Source organism: Ursus americanus, chromosome 1, assembly GCF_024610735.1.
Source record: "Ursus americanus isolate L20-20 chromosome 1, mUrsAme1.1.p, whole genome shotgun sequence".
NCBI classification, from domain to species: domain Eukaryota; kingdom Metazoa; phylum Chordata; class Mammalia; order Carnivora; family Ursidae; genus Ursus; species Ursus americanus.
Window position 1 is genome coordinate 56,318,850 of NC_142127.1, and position 13,112 is coordinate 56,331,961.

The 13,112-nt window shown below is 38.1% G+C and overlaps 1 protein-coding gene across 6 annotated transcripts in view; it reads right to left on the reverse strand.

Moving 5' to 3' along the window:
* ZNF385B (zinc finger protein 385B) overlaps positions 1-13,112 on the reverse strand; it is a 296,219-nt gene that overhangs the window by 118,582 nt on the left and 164,525 nt on the right. Inside the window, exon 1 of one of the 6 annotated variants that reach the window (XM_045806241.2) lies at positions 941-13,099. The exons of the other annotated variants lie outside the window; for them this stretch is intronic. The gene's annotated coding sequence lies outside the window, so the exon portion shown is untranslated. Of the gene's footprint in view, positions 1-940; positions 13,100-13,112 lie in introns of those variants that run through there. 6 annotated transcript variants of the gene reach the window in all.

The following is a 13,112-nucleotide window of genomic DNA, read 5'->3' on the forward strand; positions in this document are numbered from 1 at the left end:
CACTCTCTCCCTGCCATGTGAGAACGCAGACAGAAGGCAACTACCTGCAAACCAGGATGAAAGTTCTCACTAGAAACTGAAATGGCAGGAACCTTGATATTGGACTTGCCAGTCTCCAGAACCATGAGAAATAAATACTCGTTGTTTAAGTGACGTGGTCTATGTCTATGGTATTTTGCTATGGCAGCCCAAGCCAGCTAATACAACCAGTATTGTGTTCACCCCTCATGTTAACAATATCACCAAAAAGCAGGGCCACCTGAGCCCCATCCAGCTGCCAGCTGGATGACAGTGTGGTCTGACAGATCACATGAGCAGCTGACAGCCTGTAGTTAGGACCCATGGAATGTAAGACTGTCCTAGATAAGCTTAAAGCATGAATGGGGCTCAGTATAAACTGCTTTGCCTAGAAGAAAACTGTCCAAGTTTAGCAGATTATAGTAAATACCCTCAGGAAAACAATCACACCAAACCAATAGAAAAATGAAAAAAGTTCCAAAGATGCTGTCCCATGTCTGTAAAATATAAGTTATTGCCAAAAACTTGAAACTGAATCCATGAAAAGAATAGTGGAAAAATTCTGATTAACAAAATTACAACAGAGCAAACAAAAGAATTTCTACATTAAAAATAAGTAGCGTAGTTCATTTTGTATCTTCCCTTTTTCACCAGAGTGCAGCTACTTCTAAATTAATCTACCAGAATTTCCTCAGCTAGAAGTGTAGTGAGCTGAAGTCATTACATATAAAAACAAGCACACATTGGAATATTACTTCTGCAGCCTCTTTTCCTTAGGATGATATAAACCTTACTTCTTGGGAGTTGTGTTTTAATTTACAAGAAGATAGGCAAGTTTTCAAATGAAAACATAGCTTCCCAGGAAGATCTGCCTTAAAATCTGAGCAATGCAAAGCATAGTTGATAAAATATTTCCACTTACCTTTTTCCTTTACACTAATCACCTTCCAGATGATTTGATTCTAGACAAACATTTATTCCATGTGAGGCACTATTCCAGGTGCTTAAGGCAGGCTCTACTAGTTTTCTTGCCAGTCTCCATGATTTCAGGAATATTAGTTTAGCAAATGCTTCCCAGATAAAGAAAGCATTTCTCAACTTCCCTTGCAGCTAGCTGGGGCCACATGACTAAGCTCTGGCCAATGAGCTACGAGTTGAAGTGATAACTTCCGGGTCATTCCCTTAGAAGAAAAGGTGTGTTTCCTCTAGCTTTCCTCCCTCCGCTGGCCTGGAATGTGGAAGTGGTGGTGAGTTGAGCATGCAAAAAAAGGAATGCAGACCAGAAGTGGCTAAGCAACAAGATGGAGGAGTCTGGCCTCCCAAAAAGCTGTTATACCATTTCTGGATTGTTAGGTGAGACAGAAACAAACCTCTGTTGTGTGGAAGCCACTGTATTCTTGGGCTTTTGTTACAGTAATCTATCCTGTGTTTTCATTAATAGAGGATCGTACATATACCTTGTGAGGTATTACTATCCCAGCTTTACTAGAGAATTGAGGTTTAGAGAGATTAAAGAACGTTCTTATAATCACACAGGTGGTAAGTGGTAAGGCTGGGATTTTAATCAAATGCCTTTCCCATTAGATCTTCTTTATACTAATAGAGAGAAAATTACTAATTTATAGAAAATCAGTATTGTGTAGCTTTCTAATCCCTGATCTATTAATCTGATAGGATTATAAAAAGGCTTCAGTTTCCTTGAATTAGAATCAGTGCTACAAACCCCTGTTTTTCTAATAAAGTGCCTGGCAGTTACCAACTCCTCCAGGACCTACCCCTCAAAAAATGTTCCATTAGAAAAAATTATATAGAAAAAGTATGCTGATTCTCCAGGACTATGAAGTGGAGGCCTAGTCAGAATGCTCTAATAATTTACAAAATAATACACTGAACAGTCACAGTAACTCAGAAACGGATCAGAGGTTTTTCTGGTATGCAGTTTCTTCCCTAATGTTATCCTTCTATTAACACATAAATTTGTTCTCAGAAAGAACTACACGTGCATTCACTCACCATTTAATTAACATTTACTGAGTGCCTAGTCTATGTCAGGTACTTCCTTAGGTCCTGGGGAAACAAGAGGAAACAAACTAGGCAAAGTCCCCACATGCATGGAGATTGTATTCAAACGCATCTGCTGTCGGTAATATCCTACACGAATGAACATCACAGGCTTTCAATGTGCACCAGTAATTCATATTTTTTAAAATAAACTTTGTTTTGGAATAATTTTAAATTTATAGGAAAATTACAAAGGTGATACAGAGCATTCCATATACTCCTCACTCAGTTTCCTCTAATGTTAACATCTTATTTTACTACCATGGTGCGTTTATGAAAATGAAGAAACCAATATTGGTACATTTCTATCAACTAAATCCAGAATATACTCAGATTTCACTAGTTGTTGTTGTTTTAAACTGATGTCCTTTCTCTGTTCAGGATCCAATCCCATACTACCACATTACATTTACACCTCAAGCTTCCTCAGTACCCCCCAGCATGTGACAGTTTCTCAGTTGTTCCTTTGTTATCATGGCCTTGACAAGTTTGAGGAGGTATTTTGTGAAAGTCCCTCAATTTGGGGTTGTCTAATTGTTTTTTTCATAATTAATTGTAGTTTGTTGTTGCTGTTTTTTAAAGAATATCACAGAGGTAAAGTGCCCTTTCCATCACTTCATACCAAGGGGTAAATGATAGCAATATGACTTATCACTAGTGATGTTGATCCTGATCTCTAAGGATTCTTGGTTCTGTTTGTTGGAAAATATTGGGTGTGCTTCTTGCTACTGAGATAAGCTCCATTTCTGTAAGTCTGTATTAAAATACGTAAATTTATTTGGGAATACATTTACACACACACACATACACACATGCACATGACTTAGAGGCAGTAAAGTAATGTTAGGTATAGAATGGCAAAATGAATTCTTTTTTTTTTTTCTATCTGTACCTTAATTTTTTTATTTTAACTTAAGCTTATAAATACATATCCATTCATCAAGGTTTTGATGCAAGGCCAAGGTCATGTCTTTCAATATAGGTATTCTTTTTTTTTTTTTTTTTTTTTTTTGCAAAATGAATTCTTAAATGCTCTATTTCTATCTTTTATATTCAAGATGCTAGGTCTTAAAGAATTTACATATAAGCATACTGGCTCTTTCGGAATGCATTTTGGAAGGTTCCTTAAAAGAGAGAGATCATCACCATCTTCACTCGGTCCTCATATCTGCTGCTTGGCACACAGAAGTGGTGACTGGTGCTGTAGCAGGAATTTTGAATATCAGGGCTGTACTTCAGCATTGATAAAGTATTGAGCTAAAAAGAACCTGGATTCCTTAAAGACTTTGTGAAAGCATCAGGCAAACCCTGGACTGCAGATCTCCAGACTTATTTTGTGTGGGCAAAGATAAACTGTTAATTATTATCAGGGCTCTGTTTCAAGTCAAATGCAATTCCTAATATAGGTAGTTTGGAGAAGAGGCAGAGAGAAGTAAGACTTATTGAGAGCACTGTGTACCAAGTATTTTATATGTTTCAGTTCATGTCATCATCAAGACAAAACAAATTTGAAAAAAATTAAAGATCAACGACACTAAAACTCATGCATAGGTTTACAAAGCTCAATATTGAAACTGAACTGGAACTGGACGCCTGGGTGGCTCAGTCAGTTAAGTGTCTGCCTTTCGCACAGGTCATGATCTCAGGGTCCTGTGATCAAGTCCCGCATCAGGCTCCCTGCTCAGCAGGAAGTCTGCTTCTCCCTCTCCCTCTGCCTGACACTCCCCCTGCTTGTGCTCCCCCTCTCTCTGACAAATAAATAGATAAAATCTTAAAAAAACAAAAAAACAAAAACTGAACTGGAATTTAAACCAAACCATGTTTTCCCATCACGGCATGCTAAAATGTCTTGTTTATCATAGGTACCCAGACCTATGTTGAGTACTAGCAATGGATATAAACACCTATTATTTTACTTCACTCAACAAGTAATATAAGACAATATTTAAATAAATAAAATGACATCTATTTAAATATGCAACAAAACAAAACAAAACATTCATCCATAGTTTGATTCCTCCCATTTCTTTCCATGATTAGCACCTTAAACAGTACAACTGGCATCAGGGCAACTTCAGAAGTGAAACCTCAAACTTACTGTCCTCAGCCCACATACAACTACAGATTTTCTCTCTGGGCTGGAATGGGAAACCATTCGGACCACCGATCAGTCTATCCACCTACTTATGCATTCATATGTACTGAGCGTCTATTGCATGCTGAACAACCTGTTAATTCCGGCATATACAATGCTGAATAAGACACGGCCCCTGTTCTCCAAAAGCTTATAGTTCAGTGGGAGAAACAGAAAAATAAATATGCAAGTAGACCAGAGTAGGGTTTTTCAAGCTCAGTACTAATGACATTTGGTACTAGATTATCTTTGTGCGGAGATGTGCGCATTGTAGGATACTTAGCAGCGTTCTGGCCTCTACTTACTGGAAATCAGTAGCACCCCAGCCCTTTGTTATTACTGAAAGTGTCTCTGGACACTTTGAAATGTCAAATATCACTTGTCCAATGTTCCCCAGAGTTAAAATCACCCTTCTACCTCCTATGTACTCCCCTCTCCCATACTTTATTGAGAACTATGCAACAGAGTCCAGGCTACCATAAAACCACAAAAGATGGGCATCTGACAACAGAGGCCGGGGTCAGAAAAGTTTTCTGGAGAAAGTCAGTCCTTAACAGTGGCTTGAAATTCTGTAAAATGCAGCCAGATGAAGTAAATGATTATATGTTTTTATATCTGTATCAAGAAGGCCTTCTAAGCATGTGCAAAAACTCAGAGTTTATGAAAACAATTTATCCAGGGGAATAAAGGTAGTTTAGCATGTTTGGAATGGGAGGTTGGTATAAAAAGGAATTATGAAAATTATGAATACAGGGGTCTAGCCATGAGAAGTTCAGAGACTGTAATCAGAACAGGCAAACGTCTGGGGACAGAAAGAATTCAGTTCTAGATGTGTTGAATTTGATTTACCTGAGGGACAAACAGGTGAAGATGTCCAATAGGAAGTTAAATTTTCCTTTCTGGAATATAGGGGCATGACTTGGGCCACAGAATGAATACCATCTACATACAGAAACTATATGTGTGGGGGCACCTGGGTGGCACAGTCGTTAAGCGTCTGCCTTCAGCTCAGGGCGTGGTCCCGGCGTTATGGGATCGAGCCCCACATCAGGCTCCTCAGCTAGGAGCCTGCTTCTTCCTCTCCCACTCCTCCTGCTTGTGTTCCCTCTCTCCCTGGCTGTCTCTCTCTCTGTCAAATAAATAAATAAAATCTTAAAAAAAAAAAAAAGAAACTATATGTGTGGATGAAATTACCCAGGGAGAGTGTAGACTGGGAGGGAAGAAGCCACGGGCCTGACACTGGCAGAGTGGACAGGGATGAGGGAAAATAAGAGTGATCATGATGTCACAGGGAGAGTTCCATAAACATGGCATAAAAGTCAAAGCAGATGAGGGTGAGACATGTCCAGTGGAGTTGGCAATTAGGAAGACCTGGTGGCCTTCGCAAGAGCCAACTTATTGATATGTTCTGGGTGATAAGTCAACTCACAGTGGGCTGGAGTGGATGGGATGCAATCAAGGAGAGATAATTTCAAGAAATCTGTAGAAAGTACTGGAATGATGTGACGATGGTGCTCATGATAGAATAAGTGACAAACATACCCAGAGTAAAAAAGGTGAGTGGAGATGGATAAGAAGAGTTTTAAGCATGAGTTCTGACTTCAGCTTAGCTGTGGGTATTGCTTATAGGCTCTGTTATTTTTTGCTCTCGGAGTCTCCTGGGTATTTATATTAAGCTACCTCGTAGAATTTCTGAATGTAAGCACAACTGGATTGTTTTTGCCTCTTCACAGCATACCTCATGACTCAGGGTGACTTTACAGTATTTATTTACTTGTCTGTGGTATGTCCTCTGAACAAAGAATCAATAATGCCTGACTCACTGTCCATTAAGTATATAGAGTTCCCTAAAAAACACAATATTCCAATAGTCTAAAAGCAAGAATTCAGAACAATAAGCCATTTTATAAAGCTCTAAAAATATTTTTTCATTAAGTATGCTTATGAAAATCTTTCCGCTGAGAGGTTTTGATCTAGGTGTGTTAGAATACCTGACTCATAGGAGACAAAAGCTGAAAGGGAGTTTAGAGACTTTCCACCTCCTTCCTTACCTCTCATCCACTCAGTGATTTCCTCATGTCTCAGTTCTTGCCCTTCCACTCCATCGCTACTGCTGTCACCTTCGTCATCTCTCCTGTGTGCTCTAGATGGCCTCCTGACTGGCTTCCTCGCCTCTTATCTTTGCTCTCTCCAAGCCTTTGCCATACCTTGTCTGAGTGATCTTTCTAGAACACATATGTGAATAGTTCTTAAGTTCTACTTGGAACTCCTTGTGCCATGGCTTCTCACAAAATTCAGAATCCTTATGTCATCTAAAGCCTTTTCCATTTGTTCCAGCCATCCTTTGCATATTTCATCTCATCCTTACATTCCAGCCATACAGGACATCTGTTAGATCCTGAGGCTTTATGCTGACTTCTGCCCACAGGCCTGTGTTCTTGTACCTCCATCCCCTACTCATCTAGAGAATGATATTCAAACCCAGTTCAAGCATCTTCTCTCTAAAGTCTTTGTCAATTGTCTTCCCCCACCTGAACCCAAATAGGACAGACCACTCCTCTTTTGGTGCCCTCCCAAATATATAAGGTATATCTGTATACCTTATATAAATTTCTGTAATAGTATCAAACTGCCTTATTGTATGCATTAGTTTTTATAGGTGTATCTCCTATTGAACTCTCAGCTCCTTGAAGACAGGGGCTGCTTTTTATTATTATTATTATTATTATTATTATTATTATTATTATTATTATTATTTAGTCTCCCTGGAACATGGTATTTATCAGGAGCTCAGTAAATACCCATTGAATGAATCTACTCCAAGCCTCTATCACTGTGAGGGAATGAGGCCTGGAGAAGTTAAATGACTTACCCAAGGTCACCCATCTAATGAGTGGCAGAGTGGGAACAGAAGCTGTGGATGTGGCCTGACTTTAAACTATGACTCTAAGCATTGTCCCAGATGCTGCTTCATCTGTTTGAAAAGAGAGCCCAGGGCCCACCTCTATGGTTTGTTGACTTGGTTGAATAAAGTTTTGATATTGAATATTTAAGTGACCATTTGATGGGAAATTTTTTTTTTCTCATTGAGAGAAAAAGTGGGCTAGATAGTTTTAAAATGATGTATTATTTGATTTTATTCTCCCTTCTTCCCACTATTTGCCCCTTCTACCTGGTTGACTTAGCCAATTAGCATTTAGTTAGATATTTTCAAAAATTTCAAAATCCGTAAGTAGATACCAGCTGAAGACAAACTAAGTGCTACCACATTCTTCTTGTTGACAGGAGGAAAAAAAAAACAAACCTGTCTTGGATGAAGAATTTACCATAGGTATTTCATACATCAATAATCAGTAGTAGGTTGAAATTGTTTTTGTTTATTTGTTTTGCTGTTTAAAGATAAGAATCAAAAAAAGAGAGTAATAAATTCTAGTCTCTCTTGGAATTATGTGATTAGGTTGCCAGATATGAGGAGAATAAATTTGTATTTGGTTACGTTTTTGTTTTTTTTTTTCTAAATGACCATGGAGATAACTAGCTTATCCTTTTCATTCATTCATTCACAAATAAAACAGAACATTTAACTGGTAAATATGTTTTATTTGGAATGCTTTAATAGTTCTTAGTATATAACATTAATATGTAAAGGCCCTAAAGAGTCCATTAAAAGTCTGTACCACAAGCTGTATTTTAATAATGCAGAGACTATGTGAGATGGAAGCCAATTTCTGCCGTTTAGATAACATAAGCAAAAACAATTGCCCGAAAGAGCTGAAGCTTATAAGTAAAAGACGTTTAAAATGCACAGGTCCCATAGATGGCAGAACTTAACATCAGCCTCAAAAGCCCAGAAAAAGAAAAGATAAAAAAATTCCCTCCAAACCCAGGCTTCCTTCAAGTCTTCTACTCAAAAGAGGATCTAGGATGCTAATGAATATTCAACTTTCAGTTTCTTTTAATAATAAATTCCATTTCTAAATCTATGAAGTAAAACAAACTTGCACTATGTTTAGTTTCTGTCAGAAGATAAAGTGGCCTTTCATATTCCTTTAGGAGTTGATGGTACTTGAATATAAAAAGATTTGACACACTAAGTCGAGGTGAAAAACCAAGTGCCATTTTGTCAATGGCAGTTTCTAACCTCTACTGGAAAGGCCAGCATTTTGCAGGCTCTTTTCTCCGGATCAGCAAAACTTTCCATATAAAGAAATCCTCTTCTGCTTGGGCAGATTTTCATTTCAAAGAGGAGGAATGAATGAGGAAGATGATTTTTCTCATCTTTATATGGAATATCCCAAAAGTCAAGACCCAGTCCTGCCATCATTCCTCATGCAAGCAGAGAGGTAGGAGGTGGTCTTTGAGTGCTGTCAGACTTACCTACCACGGTTGCTAAAATCATCTTCCAACTCAGTCTCTCTCTCAGGAAGGAGCCTGAGGCCATGAAAACCACTCATTCATCACCTGCCACGCCACAGTGATTCTCTGAGCAGACACCCTGGGCTGGTGTAATGTGCTTCATAGCCCTGAGGTCAGCCTGCCTAGAGACTGAAAATCTTTTCTTTTCCATCTTGAAATGTTACAAAGCACTGTCCTTTGTCTACATGGATGATGTTCCTGACTCACCATCAATGGTGGTGAATCTGAAAAGCAAAATGTGACGATCCAGTAGGGCTGAGCTTGAGGACTATACATGGAAGGAAAATTTCACAAAATGACAGGAACTCTTGAAAACCCCTGCACTGCAGAGAGCTCTGCCTTCGTCTTGCCTTAGGCTTTCAGAAACCTCTTCCCATCCAACCCAATACCGCCAGCCTCTCTGATACTTTTCATATTTTGGTCTCAATTTTCAGGCAGATTTCTATTATCTGGAGCAATTCCATATGTTGACTGATACCCCATACATTTACAGGGATAAAGAAGCTCTAAATAACAATCATACTCAAGCGTCTTGGGAAGAATTAAGAAAGGTGTGTCAAATTTAATTTTGAATTTTCTTTTTACTTGTCAGTTTGCCTCTCAGACTTAATGCCAAGAGGGAATAAAAATCATCATTACCCTTCAGTTGCTCAATGGCATACATAAAATGAAGAGGGGTCTTAACTCTGATCTAACTAGCTGGCTTGATTTCTGCTCGGAATGATCCAGCTTCTTGTCCATCCAGCAGGTTTAAAATTGTGAAACTGGCCCATTTTGGTAATAGGAACCGATTCTCATGGAAAGCTATGCAACCAACCAATTTGAAAAGAAGGGATGTTACTATGATGTCAATAGTTACTGATGGCTAGTGAGAAACCTAGTGTTGATCTGCTGATTTTCCTTTGTGAGGTAGATCTAATTAGATATTTAACTCAACATTCGTTAAACTGTCACCACAAGGACAAAAATTATAAAGGGGAAAAATTTAGCATAGCATAGAAGAAAGCACGTATTTAGGAAGGGCAGGGTTAATAACCTGGCTGTGTGTAGAGTCTGTGTGTAACCCTAGAGCAGTCACCTCACCTCCCCCTGACACTCTGATCTCCATCAGCAGATGATGCCCCTCCGACAGGGTTGTCAGAATTGAGGGGGAGAGGGAGCAGATCCTGGAGACAGCCTCCTGGGGTTTGAACTCATTTTCCACAACCTCAGTAGACCTTGGGTGAGTGAGTGAACCTATCTGTGTCTCAGATTTCTCATTGTAAGATAGGGATTATGTTAAAATTTGTTTCACTGGATTACGTGAGACAATGTATGCGTGGGGTTTCAGCCCAAAGCCTGGCATCTGGAATTTTACCTGCATCTGTTTTACCTGTGACTGTTTTGTTATTGTTTTTATTGTTATTATCATCATTATACCATCCAGAAGGTGGTAGTGTATAATAAATAGTAGCTTTATTTTTCTTTTTTAAATTCCCTTTTTGTCCCCTTTCTAAGAATTTTACATGGTTATAGCATGGGGGTATGACTCCCAAGCACAGAGTCAGAACCCAGTGGGAGGCAGGGGGTTGGCTGGGCGAATACTTCTTTGCCTATATACTTTCTTAAAAGACTTACAGTAATCATCCCTACAAAGGGCTAATTGCAGAAGTATCTCAAGACTGTTCTACCCAGATGGTGTCTCAGCACCTGGTGGGGCTTTAGGGTGAAAAGTAAAGCAACTGGCCCTTTTCTTTTGCTTTGGTTATACTTTGCTCTGCCTACTTAACACTAAGAATGGGTTCTCATAACCTTGTTATCATGGAATATGTGAGTTGTCTTCATTAATAGGTAGACTGAGGCACAGGCAGAGCCTTTCAGTGGTTTATCAAGTGTCAGAGCTATAGGCTGAATCTCAGGTCTCTCTCCAGGATCCATTCTATAAGGTCAATTGGACCTCTTAGGTCTCTTCTGCTCCGGTGACTCTAAGTATTAGCTTATTTTCTTTTTTCTTCAGGGAAAACAAGACCCAGAACCTGCCCAACAGTCCATAATGAGAAAATGTAGTGGTGTTAGCAGCAGTGTGACTAGGTGTCTTGTGATTACAAAGTGGGCAGGAACAATATCTTTCCCAAAATTAAACCACTGAAAATTTTATTTACATATATATATATATATATATGCCATTTATGAAGAATAAAGGTATGAATTGCCTTAAAGAGGAGATAGATTTGAGACTGACAGATCTTGGTCTCTTTCCCTGTTCTTTCTCCCCTTTTCATCATCTCCTAGAAAATGCAGATCTCCCAGCAGTGATGCAGTTTAAGAGCACTCCATGCCCTCTTCCTCTACTCACACAGGCAAACATAATGTCTATTTGGGGAGGGGGGGGACCTGTTTCCTTAAATAACTGTCATTTTTATCAGCTCATAAGTGTAGCACCACTGTAATTTAATAGTCTCAGTACGTTGGATGGCTAAAACACAAATTCAGTCATTACAATCATAACATGGACTCCACTCTTTTCATAGAATGGTTTCCTTCGGCAATAAGTACACCTCATTAAAAAACAGAGAATGAATGCATGACGTTGTGATTAACCCCGTGCTATATTTACAGTAGCAGAAACCCACAGCAAACTTCATCCTGTAAAAGTGCTAAGATGCGGTGATTGGGAAAAAGAATACTGAACAAAAGTACACTATAAGATCTTTGGACAATGTTTTTTACATCAAAAAAAATGTACCATAAAAACTCCTTTGGAATTACGTTCTATTATTTCATGGTCCAGATGGAGTTGTTGCATTATGTTAATTATTAACAAGGTAACAAAATATTAAACTGAAAATGTGTTAGCTCTAATTGCAAGTTGTATGTCTAAAGTGCTTATGGAAGGTTTTCGGCAACCCTAATCTTAGATACTTTACTCCTCGGTGTCTTTTTTTATTGAAAGCAGGCTCTAATGCTTCTCAAAAATCCCTACAACCTTATATTAAGCATATTATAAGTGACACGAATTTTCAGATGGGAAAACTGTCTATTACAATCTACTTGGGGATTCTAAAACCTAGGTCTTCGCAGCTTTATTTATTCAACCCACAATAAAAAGTTATTGTTAGAAGGGAAGACAAAGGAAATAACTTGTCTGGGATTCAATTAAATTTCTCTGAAATATTAATACTGCTTTCAATTATGATAAAAATGAATTACTTACTATCAGTGGGAATGAAAACTTGGTTTGGGGCAAGAAACATTTTCTTTAAAATACAATAAACAGTGAAACATAACAGAAAACCACCCTCAGAAATTATATATGAAAAAGAATATTAAAGTATCTGAAAAAGACACCACTCTATTAATTTTATCCTGTTTGCTGAACATTTCAAATATTTTCCATTTAAATACTTTCTCTTTACCCAAAGTTACCAACAACAATAGTATCCTTGAAAATTTTTTTTAACAAATCCATCATGAATACATTTTATTAAACAAGCACTTATACTTCTGAACTGTAATTCCATAAGAATTTTTATTAGGAATATTTTTTAGATTATTGAATGGAAAATACCCTCCCATTTATTATAATTCTACAAGAATGTGAGTAGTTCAATTTTCAGGCCTATAAACAGGAACAATTGCTTACGTATTTGAAAACACTCCCAAAAGATAACATAGTTCTGAAGAGGCCCAGACCCCACAGTATCAGAAAAGGCAATTTCGTCCTTGCTGTTTTTAACAAGACATTAAGATTAACTGGTTCTACCCAAATTTCAACTACCATGAATATATTTTTTAAGAGTTCCTACATTTCTCTATACAATCCTTTAGCCCATCTTAGGTACCGCTAGGGTGACCATGTAATTTACTACCTAAAAACGAGCACAGTTTTGAGAATGAAAGGGGATGCTATTAATAGGCATAGCCTGGGACTGTCCCAAGCAAACAGGGATGAACGGTCACCTTACTTACACCTATCTTCCTTCACAATCTTCCTGCTGCCATTAAGTCAAAAATGCACATGTGTAGTAGTAGTTACCTTCTCCAAACTACAATTTCTACTTCCAGGACCATAAGTAATGACGGCAAAGGGAAGGGAGGGAGTAAAACAACCATGCGGATTTCTTCCAACTTTGAAAAGGAAAAGCAGGCAAAAAGAAAGAAAAGACCAAAAGAAAATAAGATCAGTTACCAGAATAGGGTATAAACTAAAAACATTTCACCCTGCTGTCTCAGTTACTTGCTTCTTGCTTTCCTTTGAGTCCTTAGCCTACTGATACAGGTTAGTAGTTTGCTGGAATTAATTCGTTATTGTTATTAAGCAGCTCTAATTTCAACTTAATTTGGCAGTCACACAAACAAATCTAAATAAATATTAGAATAAGCAGTAGTTAATTCCGTCAGGTTTCATTTGTGAACAATACTCAAAGCTATTGTAAAGGGTCCAATGGCATCTATGCTCATTAAGTCATTGTTAATTCATCCACATACACTATATAATACCTAC